Genomic DNA, 15578 nt, shown 5'->3' on the forward strand with positions numbered 1-15578 from the left:
TCTGCTTTTTAATCACCTCTCTCTGCTTTGTCCTTCTGGTGCCAAATAACTTCATAGATGACGGTCATAAAGCCCACACATTGCCTGTCAAGAAGTGCGAGTTGGTGCAAAAACAAATTCATGATGCCGGAGTTCATATGTGACCTGCTGCATTTTCAACCGAGTCTCTATGCAGCACACATTTTCTCACGCCAAATCCTGATTAATTCATCAAATTGAAGAGTGAACAGGTGATTTGTACAGTTGAGCCCTACGATTTAACTTGAAATACTTGTATTTTGCTTCCTTCAGTATTGCGTGCATCAGAGGTAAAATGCATGGACTGTTGAGATGATCAGTTGCATGAAAGAGTGAAGCTGAATGTGATGCAGGATGGGGGGAGGCTAAGACGTTTGCACACAGCTTGTGTCACAGGGAATATGTCTCATTCTTCTCATATTGCGGGCCTTGCCTTTAACCTGGGTGACATGTAGCCTGTCTGTAACATGACAGGTGCGTCCGTGTCTCGAAATGCTCCATTCCTCATACGTCTGCTGTTGTCACTGATGAAGAAAGACAAATATGGATGGCTGTGCAGGGGCGGTCGCGTCGCTGGTGGTTACGGCCGTGAGTCAAATATATGCATTCAAAGTCTCAATCTCAGCACAGCCTCACCGGTGGCGCCTGCCGGCGGCCGTCCGGGCGCTTGCCGTGTTGTGTTGGCTGAAATCACTCTTATCTCACTCTCTGGAGGATGTCTTTGGCTGTCCTTGGAGGGGAGCAGTCAGGGATGGAGGGAGGCAGGGGGGTGGTGGAGATGTGGGCGAAGGCATGCAGCAGTGGGAGGAGGAGGGGGCCGGGCTTCGGGGGACCGCAGGCATTTGTATTCCTCTCTCATCTGTGACGGGCCTGGAAAGGTGGGGAGGAAAGAACAGCGGGAGCTTTGGCAGGACTGTGGCAGGGGTTCAGGAATCAAAGATGCAACGTTACATGATCTTAGCATCACTTGTGGCTGTTTGGCCTCGGCGTGCTGGAGTAAGGGATGTGACGGCTGGGTTCAAAGAGAAGGGCTGCCGAAAAGAAAGGGGCAGTAAACACCCACTGGAGAGCTCAGTCCGTCTTAGATTGCTTCGTGAAACTAGTATTTTTAGATGGCCTGAAATCTAGACATCGTTCAAGTGGTCGATTTTTATTTCCATGTTAGTTTGGCAAGCAGTTAATCACATTTTCCTGCTGTCTCTCTTGTAATCCTGCCTACTGTATTTGCAAACTAGACAGAAATCAATGCTTTATGACCAAACAGCACATTAGCTCACCATCATAGTCTGGCGTTAGCTGTCCTGATGTCACTTAAGCTCCGCTTTCTTTTTCAAATCTTTGTATTTTTGCATTCTTTCAATGAAACTTGATCCGTGTAAATCAGAGCTGGCCAGACCGTGAGCATGCACTTCTCCTCACTGCTCATAAGATTCCTCGCAGATCTGAGTCTATGTTATGTGTTAGACTCCTCTTAGCTGATGATCTCAAGCAAAATGACTCAAAAATCAATACTCCAATAGACGCACACTACACCTAATCAAGTTCTTCAAAATGGTTGTTTGACCCAAAACAACTGCCCGGCTCGCTACGGGAGGACACATTTATGGGTGAGTGATGAACAAGACGGAAGCCTAAAGATGAGACGTGCACAGTGTAAATAATCCCAGAGCTAATCTATTGATCTGAATGTGCAGTAAGTGGCTCAAAAAGCCTCTCTGACATCATTTTACCATTAATAAACATAATGGCCTTTCCTGAGTGTGCACTCTGCATCACACAAACATGCGTGTTCTTGGACTGACACCATAACACAGCTATGATTTACAGACTCATCTGATCCTGTGTCACGATGAAAGTCATTACTGGAGAAGGAGCTGGTCAGATGATGTGATGAGAAAGTGTGAGTAACTGTATGCAACTCATTATAGATATTGATTAGGAAATCAATGAGTTATTCTGTCAAGAAGGGATGAATCAATAACTTTTACAGTTGAAATTCAACTCCAAAAGGCTAACTGCAGATTAACCCAGCTCAAAATGTGGATTTTTCTCTTGTTTCATCTCATATTTTCATAAGGAAAACATTCACTTTGTTATCTCAAGCGAATTTATCATTAAAATAAGTGCTTTGTACATTAAACGTAACATCATATTTTCATTTCCACAGCTTACATGTTTGATGGATTGGCCGTGTTTAGGTATCAAAACTCTTCGTGTGGTTCTTAAATGAAACCAATAGATTTGTTACCAGTGGAGGCTATTTTTAATTTGTTGCTGCCATGACGTGACAGGTTGGAAACTAGGGAGGTTTGGCCTCGAGCTCAAACGGGCAGCGCTGTCACTAAAAGGTGACAGACTGGATGAAAGTGTCAAAACACCCAACGCCACACCACTGGCTCTTTACCTGCTCACTTTATGGGCTTCGTTTTGTTCTTGTTGTTGTTGTTGTTGTTTTTTTTTGCTCTGAATTTCACCACCTAATAAAAATCACAATATGACTTTGATCAATTAAACCTTCATCGACTTGTCTGTTATGAATGAGTTCTCTTATTCCATATTGATGATATCTAACGCTTCACTCATCACTGACAAATTTCAATCATCATCCCATCTGTCAATACATTGACTAGCCTGGTCATGCTGTGGAAAAATGACTGCTGACTTCTTACCTGGGGAGGAAAAAGAGACTGTACTAATTATTTGAAAACAGAACGTTGAATTTGTTGTGGATGCAGAAGGCTTTGACATTCAGCCAAACAGAGCAGGTTTGTTTGTAACTCGCAATGCAGGCTGGCTTAATGGATCATACAGTCTACGCTTTTGACAGAGAATCAGTCTCAATTACCCAGGGCTGGTGTGAAACTCCCTTGTTAAACTTTGAAGATAGAAATCAGCATCTATGTGTATTTCATCCATTGCCATCCAGTCTCTCTCAACACATGGCTGTTTGTAAGACTGACTCTCCATTGTTATCAAATAATGATTCAGAGGGCTGATGGAGTACTGACCAACAGCTATTTTTATTATTTTCTGGATCTTGGAGGGTGCAGACTGTGGTTTTCCAACAGTCCTTCACTCAAACAATCAAGAAAAGGCACCAGCAGAGCTATAGCGCTTCACCCACAGCTGAGTTTCACTGCCGTCCGACTGCAGACGCCACACAACGGACATGGACAAGAATATTCCCCAAATCTTCACCTGGACATACAGTATTTGTTCCAGTCCTCTGTTGGAATTGAAAATGTTCCCACACAGTCGACGTGTTGGCACAAGCATGCCGACATTCTCCATCTGGAAAGCGGTTACCAGTCTCTGTCTCGCTCTCTCTCTCTCTCTCTCTTGCTTTTGCTCAAACAGATCCGCGTGCTGCACAGCTTCTTTCTCTTCCTTGTGATCTTCAGCTATCCCGTTAACTGAGTCGGTCCATCACAACTGATCCACAATACATCTGAGAAAGGAGCCAAGAACTGCTCCTACTTCTTTCTGTGCCTGCATGGTGTGATGAAGATATTTATACCCAAGCGCTTCTCTTCGTCAGTTTATATGCAATGCTCACATTTTGTTGTCTTCTTCTTAACTGATCATGAACGAGCTGCATTACAAAGTGACTTATATAAGAAGTGTAAACAGTTGAAATGATCGAAAGCCAAGGAGCCCGAGTGGAACATGTTTTGATTTTGGTGGCAATTTTTCACAAAATGAGGCGTTTCCAATCCTGACTGTCAGGATATTTTACTTACAAAATGTAAGTAAAAACATATAAATGTGTGCACCTGCAAAGGCTGCTTTTTACCTTTTGCAGACTGAAATTGGATCTCTAAATCACCACTGAAGAAGAACCTCCTTCGCAACAACATAAAGAGTACAGGTGTGCACACATATTCGTTTGCTTTATGACTATACAGTCAGCTTCAAGGTCTCCTGTTATATGTCATTTGTATGTGGATAGGAGTGGGAGCCAGCAGAAATGATCCATTTTAATTTGCATGCACTGGAGTGCACGTGTGCATTTCGATGAAGTGGGTGGATCAGAAGCCCGACACCTCCTCTGCTTAACCCTCCGACCTTTGTGATGCTCTGTCAGAGGTCTGATCAGGGTGGAAAGGTGAGTACAGGTGTCAGAACTGGCTTATTAGCATCACACACACACACACACGCACACACACAATTCAATATCAGCAACATATCACGATAAGGAGATAGCACACACAGACACATGGACCAAATGTATGGAAACAGACGCAAACAGGCATTATTTTTCGGGAAGAGGGAGAAGTGAGGGTTGAGCGAGCGCCACAGTCTGACTCACCGCCTGGTTTTCATTGCCTGGAACCGTTTTATTTAATGAATGCTTCACAGAAAATGACTGTGCTTGTATAATAGTTTATGGTTGAACCCTTTGGTCAAGGCACCCCAGTATAACTCACGATTTATCCTTTTATATCATTTACTTCAATTAAATATATTGTGAGTAGACAGCTCCCTCGGGGCTCTGTTTTATCGCACGGTGTTAATTATGTTCACTGAGATGGGACACGGCTTGTATTCTCGTGGGAGTGTGATAAAATGGTGATCGCCACAGGAAGAATTGTATGTATTGGACACTGGCTCTTTCACGCCCTGCACTTGCTCTGGTCACGTGTTTCCTCTGCACTGGGAACTGTGGCGGCAGAAATTCATATCGTCTGAGAAAATGAGAGTCTGACTTGAATATGGGCATAACAGAATAGAGGAACAGGAAATGTGAAATTTGCAAGGAAGAGATTTCCTTCTACTGTGTACGAAGTAAAAATATCCTTCCATTGTATTTCACATCAGTCTGCTTTATTAATCCAAAAAATAAAAAATAAAAAAATCCACCACAGTTTAAAGAAAGCAGAAACTCATGACCTTGTAACTCAGGTGCACCCGGGTATTTTTAGTACAGTAAATGCGCTTTTCTCTCCGTCTCTTCTTACAGTCAGTCTCTTTGTTGTTGCCTGAACTTTCTGGCTATAAAGATACAGACTGTTCTCTCGAGGGAGAAGCTGTCACTGGCTCTGTATCCTGCAGGGAACAGAATAGCTGTACACCACTCTATTGAGAATCTGGGTTCTGTCATCCGGAAGGTACGAGCAAAATAACATTTTTTTTTTTTTTCCTTTTCTCTTTGTGGGCATCTACATCCACAGGAGTGAAACTCTGGCTGCATCTAATTTGGAGAGTTCTCTATTAATTATTTCATGTCGTATCACTGCGGTTGTCAAGGGACATAAATGTCATTGTGTTTTGCTTTGCTTTGTTTTTGTTTCTCAACAAACTCCTAAGTGCTGCGGCGACAGAGACCGACCTTGACATGATTTCAAACAGGCAGACTTCTGATCACAAACTCAATTGTACATCCATCAGCTGCAAAATCTGATTAAAGCCCCCATTAAAGTAAGTGTACATCCTGCCCACATGCTTTAAACAATCAATTGTGCTGTATGGCCTTAAGACATTCCTGCAGAGTGTACAACCTTTCCTCCGTCTTCATTGGGAGAATCAATATATTTACCTTTCATTCAAATGGGATTTGTTTGAGAGGGCGAAGGTCAGGGTGCAAGTAGGATCAGTTACCAGTCGGCACTGAGAGACAATCGCTCAGCACACATGATCACCATGATGGATATTATCCATTACAGAAGACACATGCAAGTCTTTGAGTTGTGGACTGAAAGTCAAAGTACTGCGCAGGCACAGGGAGAACATGCAAGCTACACACAAAAATGTCAAGCCAAGAAGTGAAGCCCGGTTGACCTCTAATACTGGAACCAAGTCCTACCCCTTTAACACAAATCTAATTTACGTTATTGGGGTTCTGATCCAAACCTGCTGGCTTCTCTGTGCCATTTGAATAAATTTCCTGTGACTTTGTGGGTTTTTCCCAGGAACTGTGACTTCCTCACAATCCAAAGGCACTGGATTGATTTGTCTTTCACTTTGCTCTGTGATCAGCAGTTTCTGAAGATAACACATATGCAGTGATTGTGATCTCTAGAGTTCATTGACTGAATCTGACCTGACATGTCTGTTGTTACTTGTTGTTACAGTTGTCTTCTTTATTAGAACACACACAAGTGTTGTTTGTAAAAAAAAAAAAAAAAAAAAACAACAACAAAAAACTAACACAATATTCGTCCATAATGAACAAAGGCATAATCACTGGTATCACTCCTCTGATAATCACTAAACGCACATTCGGTATAAATGTGGCATCCTTGGGCATTGCTCAGAGACATGAGGAGAATGTCAGGATTCCAGATCGCTGCCATCAGCCTAACAGGCCGAGAGTTACAGCTGCTCCGAGACAGCAGTCTGAGAGAAAAGGAAGGGTAAGACAACCGCCTGGAGCTCTCCCGGCTTTCACAGCACATAAAGATACATCTAATAAACTACTGCTAGTTATTGCCAAGGTGGCTGTTTCCCAGAGAAAACAAGAGTCTGTGTCTCTGTGGGAAATATATGTTTGTCTAGTGTGTGCTTCACCATCAGGTTAACAGACACACTGATTTAATCAGCGGAGCAGTGACCACTAAAGAGGTGTGTTTCTGCAAAGATACGTACAAACAGAACTCCCAGCCCTCTGCCTGTCGCTCCAGAGCAAACTAATCTCTATAAGTACACCTATGAGGAGCGTGCAGTTTGCATGTTCTCCATGTAAGTGTCCATTGTCCAAAACATATTGATGAGGTTATATGGGAAGTGTAAAGTGTTTGATGTGTATATTTGATTGTCTTTATCTCTCTCTCTCTCTCTCATGTGCAGGCTTCCTGTCCAGGGTGTACCTTTGGCTTCACCCACAGTCAGCTGGGATCAGCTCAATCCAACCTCAGCCTGAAGTTAAATCAATTGGAGAGAATGGATGGGCATGGAGAGGATTACACCTGTTATTAATTGGTGCTTAAAATGTCAGTATATAGGCTACTCTGACATGATTCATCTTCTCTTCCAACTTTAAAACAGACAACAACATATCAGCTCCCTTGGCTGTAGCAGCCGCTCCCCGTCAGGTTATTTGTTTGCATTTCTTTCATCTACATTTAAGTCTGCAGTTTGATATATTACAAACATATAATATTGTAATATATATATATATTACAAACCAAACTATTGTTTTAAAGGATCCACTGAGCTTTGATGGGTTTTTTTGTCTGCACGGTTACTACTTTTATTGTGCTGTATGTTTCTGTACTGTTATTAAAAAAAATGTCTGTTTTGTGATTTTTTTTTATGCATATTGAATTTCTAGAGGTTAATGACTAATTTTGATTGGTTGTACTATAGAAGAAGAAGCAGAAATCAATGTTTATTCTGATTTGAAATGCTTCCTGCATCCAAAAGAGCCTCAGAGAAACATTTCCATCTGAACAGAAGCGCCACTGTTTTCTGAGGTATTGTCGTACCAATAAAAAACATAACATTTTCAATTCTAATTTCAGTTTTTCCTTCTTTCTTGAACAGTAACCTTTTACATAGTTTGACATTTTTCCTCTTTTGCAGGACTCAAACTCTTCCTCACTCCATCACTGAACTTTAATATGGAAGGCGATATGCTGATTGTTTCGGTCAACAGTCTGAAACCGGTCAGCAGATCTGGATAACAGGCTTTGACGGCGACTGCCTGCCCGCTTCCAAAAATCATATGCTAATACGACCTTTGTAAGCTCACACCAGGGATGGGCTGCGGTAAAAAGAAAAGTCCTCCTCAAAGAGAGACGAGGCCCACTTTCATATGTATTGAATATAATCACACCAACATCTCCCGAGTGGGAGATTCATCTTTCCAGTCCACACACCTCAGTCGGTTGTGTCGCCATAGATTTCAGACTCTTCCTCTTGTAATGTCCTCATTTGTGGCTTGAAAGCCTGTAACAGACTCCCACCTAAAAGAAAGGGGTGTGAATGCTCCTGCTTAATTGAGCAGGACTCCTGAGATCACCTGTCTATTGTTCACGCCACGGGATAAAGAGTTTAGCTCGTGCTCGGTGTGTAATGAGGCTGCGGTTATGGCTGCCAGTGGCGAGCCATCAGACGCCGAGCGGCCCGGACACCCTCCCGTCTCCCGCATTACCCCGCGAACATCCATCATCTTCGGGATGTAATCATCCCTCGGAAAACACCGCACCTATGAAGTCTCAGCGATCCGCTCCTCTGCTCTGACAAACCCGCCAGGAAATTACTTATCATTCACAGCTCTGTGATTGTGGAATACCGGCTGCATCTCGCCAGTGTTTTTTAAGGGACGTCTCAAAAGTCTTTTTTTCCTCCCTTCACTCTCTCTATCCATTTTCCCCTTTCAGAACATAAAACAGAGATGAGGAGCCCATTGTCTTGTGATAATTTCCCATGGGTGAAGCCCATTGAGTGTTAGTGAGCTGTGTCTAATTTGTCCGCGAAGGTGTTAGAGAGGTACTCAAGAATGCTGGATGTTGGTGTTTAGCGGCACGTGAAATCTCGCAGGCGACTCCTCCGGCAGCTGTGCGTCTGCAGCATTTAGGCATTGTTTTCGCATGTAAACAGTAAAACCGTTCATTTCTCCCGGCACTTGACAAATTCCTAAAGTATGCAAATTACAGTCATTAAAGCACCTGGGTTGTGAATAAATGTTTTTGCACACCCTAAAAAGAAAATTAAGTTTGTATGAAGCTGAAGGGATTCAGTTTGTTGTAAAGGGAGACAAAAAAAGTTGCACGAAGAGCCACATTGAATTTTTAAAATCAATACGCAATTACGAGACAAACCAGTTATTGATACACTGAAGATTCGAGGGAGCAAGTGATCCACAACATTAAAACACAAGTCAGAGATCAATATATGAATAATGGCATCACATTTCTGGCTTTTTATGGTTTTACATTCCTGAAGTTAATTTTTATCAAAGCAGAAATCAATGTTCATCATTATTATTGTTTAAATTAAGTTTTTTAAACTTTCTTTTTAACACATGTCAAAGTATTTTTTGGTTGATATTGTTTAAAATTACATTTCCCCAAATGATACTTTAACAAATGGATGCAACAGTCTTACAGATTTTAGTTTGAAGTGACAGTTCCTGTGTAACTCCATGCTCTCTGTGTCCATATGGCTCTTCACCCCTGACCTCCAGTGTCGTCGTGCTCGGCCCTCCTCTCTCGGCTCCCTCACCCTCATTACCCCTGACTGGTGTCTGCGGTTCCTCGTTGACATACGCTGTCTCCAGTCTTGTCAGTTTGCCAGTTGATAAACATCAGTGATCCTTGTTTGCTATCCCAACATTTTCACATTTGTTCCTCCCTGGATTCTGCTTGTTTTTGTCATTCTACTCTTTTTCATCGTTAAAGATCGCCTTCATTTCAGATCCCCTATCTGCACCTTTGCTTTTTTTTCTCCAACCAGACCTCTCAATAGCTTCAACATGGAACTCTATCCAGGACAAACCCGCCTGCGACTTCCATGTCTCCAGTTGTATTTTTTGCTGTTAATCGGACCCATCGATGGTCTTTTGTCTTCAGCTGATTCCTGGTCGCCTGCACAGTGAACTCAACACAGAAGCACCGACCACCTTCTCTGTTTACACTTCACAGGGGAAAAATGAAAAAGACCACCAGTTGGATGAAAGATATCACTCAGGACGAGATTGAGGGTGCGCTCTGCCTTCCAACATGGAATGAAAACCTCAATAAAGCAGATATTGGTTTTGATACATGCAACCAGTCATTGCTGATGCATTAGCATGACAATAGCACTGATGCAAAAAGCCACTGGGTAACATTTCTCATCTTTTACAGCCTTCCTAAAATTGCAGCACCGAGAATTTCAGCCAGAAGCACCCCAGAGACTTGCTGCGGCTCTTTACGGCTCTCTGCAGCGCCGCTATTAAGCAAAATTCCTTCTCCATATACGCCCGGAGCCCGGGAGCCTGTTTCGCTATCTACCACAAGACTGATGCTAATAGGTTGCTATGAGACCGGCTTTTAAGATTGCCAAATTCCCCTTATCACACACCAGCCGCAGTTTACCTGCTCGGTTGGAGACGATCTTTGTGGGAGAAATACATTCAAAATTAAAAAGAAAATGAAGGTGGGTGCATTGGGGGGGCATCCAATCATCCCCTCTTCCAGCCGAGCAATCAATATGAGTTTAACTGTTGGCAAGTCTCACTTTGGCAATTGTACTTTGGAATAATGAAATCGCATTCAAGGTGAAACACGACTGACATAGTAATCATTTTGTGAAAACTAAAACCAAAGGGACGAGTAAGGGAAGAGATTAGTAGAAATAAATATTAAACATTTGTTTCATATTTGTTTCTAGTTTAATAGTTTAACTAGTTTAATAATAATGATTAAAAAAAACAAAAAAAACAAAAAAAAAACAACCACCTCTGCAAGCTGCAATTATAGAGTTTGGGAAATATTCTTCATATTTTAAGTAGAATCGTGAACAAAATTAGACTATTAATCACCGCACAATAACTCTGACGGTGCTCTTCCAGGAGGCTTTTTGAGGGTTTGGGATCATGCAGCTCTGCAGAGTGGCAGTGCGCATTAAGGGGACAGTGAGGAGAGCTCGGCAGTAAATTTTCATTCGTCAGAGGCCATTGACTGTGTCACACTGACTGAAGATGCAGACTTGTGAACCGCGCTGCTCTGATTCATCACAGTCACACACAATACACTCACATGCCGAGCCACGATGCTGAACGACTGTCATCCTTTCACCCACGAGAGCCGTCCCGACGAGCCCAACTTCAATGAACACGGGAGGCGTGAGTCGACGAGTAGCTTTTGTGCCCGTCTTTCTCAAAGTTGAGAAAATATGTAGTCCGTCTTCAGAATGCACACATCAGCACGTCGTCTCTGCTCCGTCCTTTAATGTTCGATGCCATAAATCATTTGGGATCAATGCCAAATATTCTGATTCATGTTCAGCGAGGGTTTGCAGCATCTTTAACTTCCCGGCTGCACACTTGGATCCCTCTTAATAGGCAGTAAATCCTTATTTTGCACGCTCTGGCAGCATGGATTCTATCAAACTGGGTGACATACTTAGATGGGTTCAAAAGGTAACATGTCGACTTGAGTTCTTCTCTCGCCAACAAATTTGCCGCTTCTGAGGGAGAGTGACAGAAGAATCATTAAACCGAGACAAGTCGAGTGTTTTTAAGAGGTTTCACAGATGCATAACCTAAATAATTGACAAGACTGCGAGTTTCACTGTTGTGTGCAGTTAGATCTGGAAAAAGGCGACCAGAGAAAGAGTCCAGCGAGACATGAGCAGATCAGAAACCCACCCAGAGCTAAGACGGCTGAAAGTAGTAAGCAGCTGCCCCAGAGAAAAAGGTCACATTCGACCAACATCATTAGATGTGTTCCCGTCTGAAGACACTGTTTACTTGGCAATAAAGCATCTTGTGATTTTGTCCAAGAGTGTGAAGAAGCAATGTTTTCAGGAGCAGGATGGGAATGTCTTCAGTTATTCTATAAACTAGGACATTCATCTCTGATTTATGCTATAGGGCTGACATATACTTCAGAAAGCAAATATCCTAGTTATTTCTGTTTGGTGTAGCTTCAGTCGCACGGAACATGCATAACAGCCAGGAAAATCTCCCAGGCTTGTTGATTTTATATAAAAACACTATCAGCTGCGCTCGTGAAGCCCAAAGGGAACTGAAGAATGATTACTCAGTACAAACTCTGGCAACTTTGTATTTACAGTGTGTCAGTTAAAATAAGACACGATGAAGCTGTTACGACCAGAACGATGAAAGCTTGCACCTTTAAGAGCAATGGTTCGATCTTAGAAATACCAAAGTAATCACAGCAAAATGGGTCCACCCTGGGTTATCTCTAAAAGGATCAATGCTGAAACTATCAATGCGACCAATACCAAGGCTTGTTCGGGTATCGATGCTACTAACTGATGGTCCAGTTACTGATTTCTGTCTGGAATGAGAAGACTTGCTGTGCTGCTCAGAATAACCAGTGCACGTGGTTTTATTTCTCCTCCTGTTGCTTGTTTGTTGTCACCTTTTTCAAAAATGCCTAATTTCTGTATTTGCCTTGGTATTTTTGCTTATTTACATATTTGTTTATTTTTGGTAATCAGTTTATGTCTGCTAAGCTCTGCGCAGGTGGTGCTTCGATCCATGAGGCAGCTGTAGCCATGATACGCCACGCCTGTTTCCAAAAAAAAAGCAACAATAGGAGGAGATTCCCAATCTTTTTCTTTTGCAACAAAAAAAAATTACTATAAAAAATAAACACACAATCATGTAACATTGATTGCCTTAGTTGTCCAACAACACAAGGGAAACACAAGGGAAAGATAGTAATCTTTCAATTGCATTATTTTAATAAGACAGGAGGTAAATAGTGTGCAACAATATCACCATGTTACCTATAAATAAAAGAATGAACAACACTCTCAGTGATTCTCTCGGAGGAATCTGTCAATACACCATTAACAAATAATGCAATTTGCCATTATTTGCAAATATTAATTTTATTTTTAGCCTTTTGTTCAGTTGTTGTATCTTTATTTGGTTGTAACTCTGCCAGAATTCAGTACAAGACTTCTTTCAATGAATCATCTCAATAGATTTAATATTGAGAAACTTCTTGATAACATTACAAACTCAAAAGACAGATTTGCAAGTATTTTACAATTTCAGTCGTTGAGTTTTTATTTCTCCTGACAATAGCATTTCCAAAGCTCTCAGACGGTCTTCATTATTGTAAGAAAAAGAGTTGTGTTGCCTAAAAAAATCTCATTAATTACAGCCAGTATTAACTGCATCCCCACAACAGAGGCATCAATCATTTTTAAACTCATGCAGGGACCAGCTCTTCCTTTAACAATTCAAGACATGTTCCACGACAGAACAAAGAGAAACAAAGAAAGAACAATCCCCAAATTCTCCATTGTGCTCAGAATTTTTGTTTTTTTTTATAATCACCAAACCAATTTTACAAAGACTTCTCATGTTTGTTGAAGAGAGTCAGATGCATCGTATCATCAGCAGTTGTTCACGTTTCCAGTGTCATATAGATACAACGTGCAATAAATACAGATACATAAATTGTGAAATAGAGGTTTTCATGCAAGGGAAAGTTAAAGGATTTTATGTCTCATGACATAAAATCCCCCATTTAAAGGGCAACTGTGCATGCTGCATAATAAAACCTTGAGATTGATGGTTTTCTTTCTTTCTTTCTTTCCTTCAATAAAGTGAATGAACACCTTGTAATGTGCAGCACAACAAGCTTGTGGTCACAACTTTAACCTTCCTTTGATTTATAATAACAGAATGACTGTTTATCTTGTCCTCTGTTATGCAAGGCATTGATTCAAGAAGATTTCCCAATCATAAGCAGCTGCTTCGCCTCATGTTTAGACTGTTTCCTGCAATGTTTTCAAACTGGAAGACTCACCCTGCCACGAGAGGCGTCTCCTTTCTCCTTGAGCAATTTCATATCGATTTATTTGCTTGACGACCTTGGCGATGCAGCTGTTGACAGACAGGAGGCTCTCGCACCTTCAGACATGAAATGTTCCAACTACACTCAGTTCGAGAGACGAAAGAAAGGAGGAAAAAAAAACCTCTCTGAATGGTAAAGTGTGGGAGAAAATGTCTCATGTCTGGCATTTATTGATGTCTTTGAAAGTCCAGCAACTGAAAAAATCATGTCTGTGAGCTTTCTTACTTGGACAGGAGTGTAAACGGTGTTTCATGTGAAAGATTTCAATGACATCATTTAAAAAACAAACATTTAAATTGGCCCATATTTAAAGAGTAAAAGGTAAAAGCTTTTAATATATTTATGTGAGAATAAAGACAAGAAAAAAGGAAAAAAGGACAATTTTGGTTGTGGACTTGTAGAGTTTACACGTTACAGTTTGATAATTGTGACAACCAATGCAAAAACCTCCCTCGCAAGAATTCAATATAGTATGACAACAGTATAGTTAAAAAAGGATTTTCATGTGTCTGGAAGCAAATGTAGTTATAATTAGAGAAATGTTCTTATCATTCAGGATTTCGCTCCGTACCTCTGGGAATGTAGACAAACTGAGCATGAACACTGATTATTTCAGAAATACTCAGCTTTTTTTTTTTTTTTTTTTTTTGTAGCACAGTAATTTCCTGACATTGTCACAGATGATTTTGAAGCATTATGAGCTGGTTTTAAAACTGAAGATGAAACAGTAGAATGTGAAACGGTTCTATCAGGTGCTCTTCCTCCAGCCTGGTACGCCACTGCTGCACGTGGACGCCGCACTGCTGAGGCATTTGGACATTTTAAAGCATTTCACACAAAATGTTGAGCGGTTATTGCTGAATTGCTGAGGCAAGAAAATGTGGCGATTCAATTATAAACCCAGTGAGCTTGCTAAAAATATGCAGTAACTGTCCATCAGTCCAGCTGTGGAACTGAAACATGAAAGCAGAATATAAAGAGTTAAAATCCATATATATCGAAGAGGGGAAAAAAAAAAATCCCTGGTAGACGTAAGAACTGGTGCCCTAACATGTGGCGGCACTTCATACTGCTGCGAAATCATTTCTCGTGCCAACAGCCTTAAAGTAGAAAATAAATTTGTCATATGCCTTGCACGGGATGTCAGATGTTGGAGGCGTCAGCAGTGACTGCAGAAGGCTTTCACGTTCGCCTATAGCAAACATAAGCTGTCATCTTGTCAGAGCTTTGTAAATTACATGCCGTTTTAAATTAATTTCCTATAATGTACACGCCAACATCCAATACACTGGCAGTGGTGGAGATAGGAAAGTTTGCTCAGAACCTGCAAAAGCTAATTGTTGTTAATTAGTTGATTCTATTAATGACAGACAGCAGCACAGGGTCAAAAAACTGCAACATTAAAATGACTGATGTGGGTGTGCAATGACTGAGTCAAGTAGTTGACATTTACAACTCGTAAACGAGGAATCAAGCCAAAGAAAAGGTTCCCATGGTATTAGTCCTTCTGTTTACTGTTAAGTTGCGACAATAACACAACCTGTGCTTCCATTTTCAAGCAAAATCTCATACATCCCTACAGAAAACGCTCCTGGCATGTATTGCTCGCGTAGGCTCCTTAAAAGGCTATTTGTGGCCTATGTCGTGGTGGATTACAGGATTTGCATTTTAAAGGTTGTCTGTGATGGCAGCTGGAGGAAACTGCTGAAAGTAATTGCAGCGAAGCAATAGAAGGTCTGTAATGTGTGTCGCACTCTGTAAACCAAATGACACGTCTGCTCTCGCCAAACACGCTCCAACTGCATCAGACAGGTTATAATCTCGAGACATCGGTAATATTCATATCAGCTCATGTGCAGGTAGGTGCAGCGTTGAGGCTGAGAAAGCACAATGTACACAATTAAACTGCACCATGTATGGACTGAAGCTAATTGTTGAGCTCTTCAGTATAAGAGTTTTTATTTTTTGCCCTCCCTGAAGAAGAACGTTGCCGCAGCGAAACAATAAGCATCCACACTTACCCCTGTATCCTTTAAAGCATTTATGCATAATACACTACTTAATCAGATCAATTTC

Source organism: Salarias fasciatus, chromosome 1 (assembly GCF_902148845.1).
Source record: "Salarias fasciatus chromosome 1, fSalaFa1.1, whole genome shotgun sequence".
Taxonomy (NCBI): Eukaryota; Metazoa; Chordata; class Actinopteri; order Blenniiformes; family Blenniidae; genus Salarias; species Salarias fasciatus.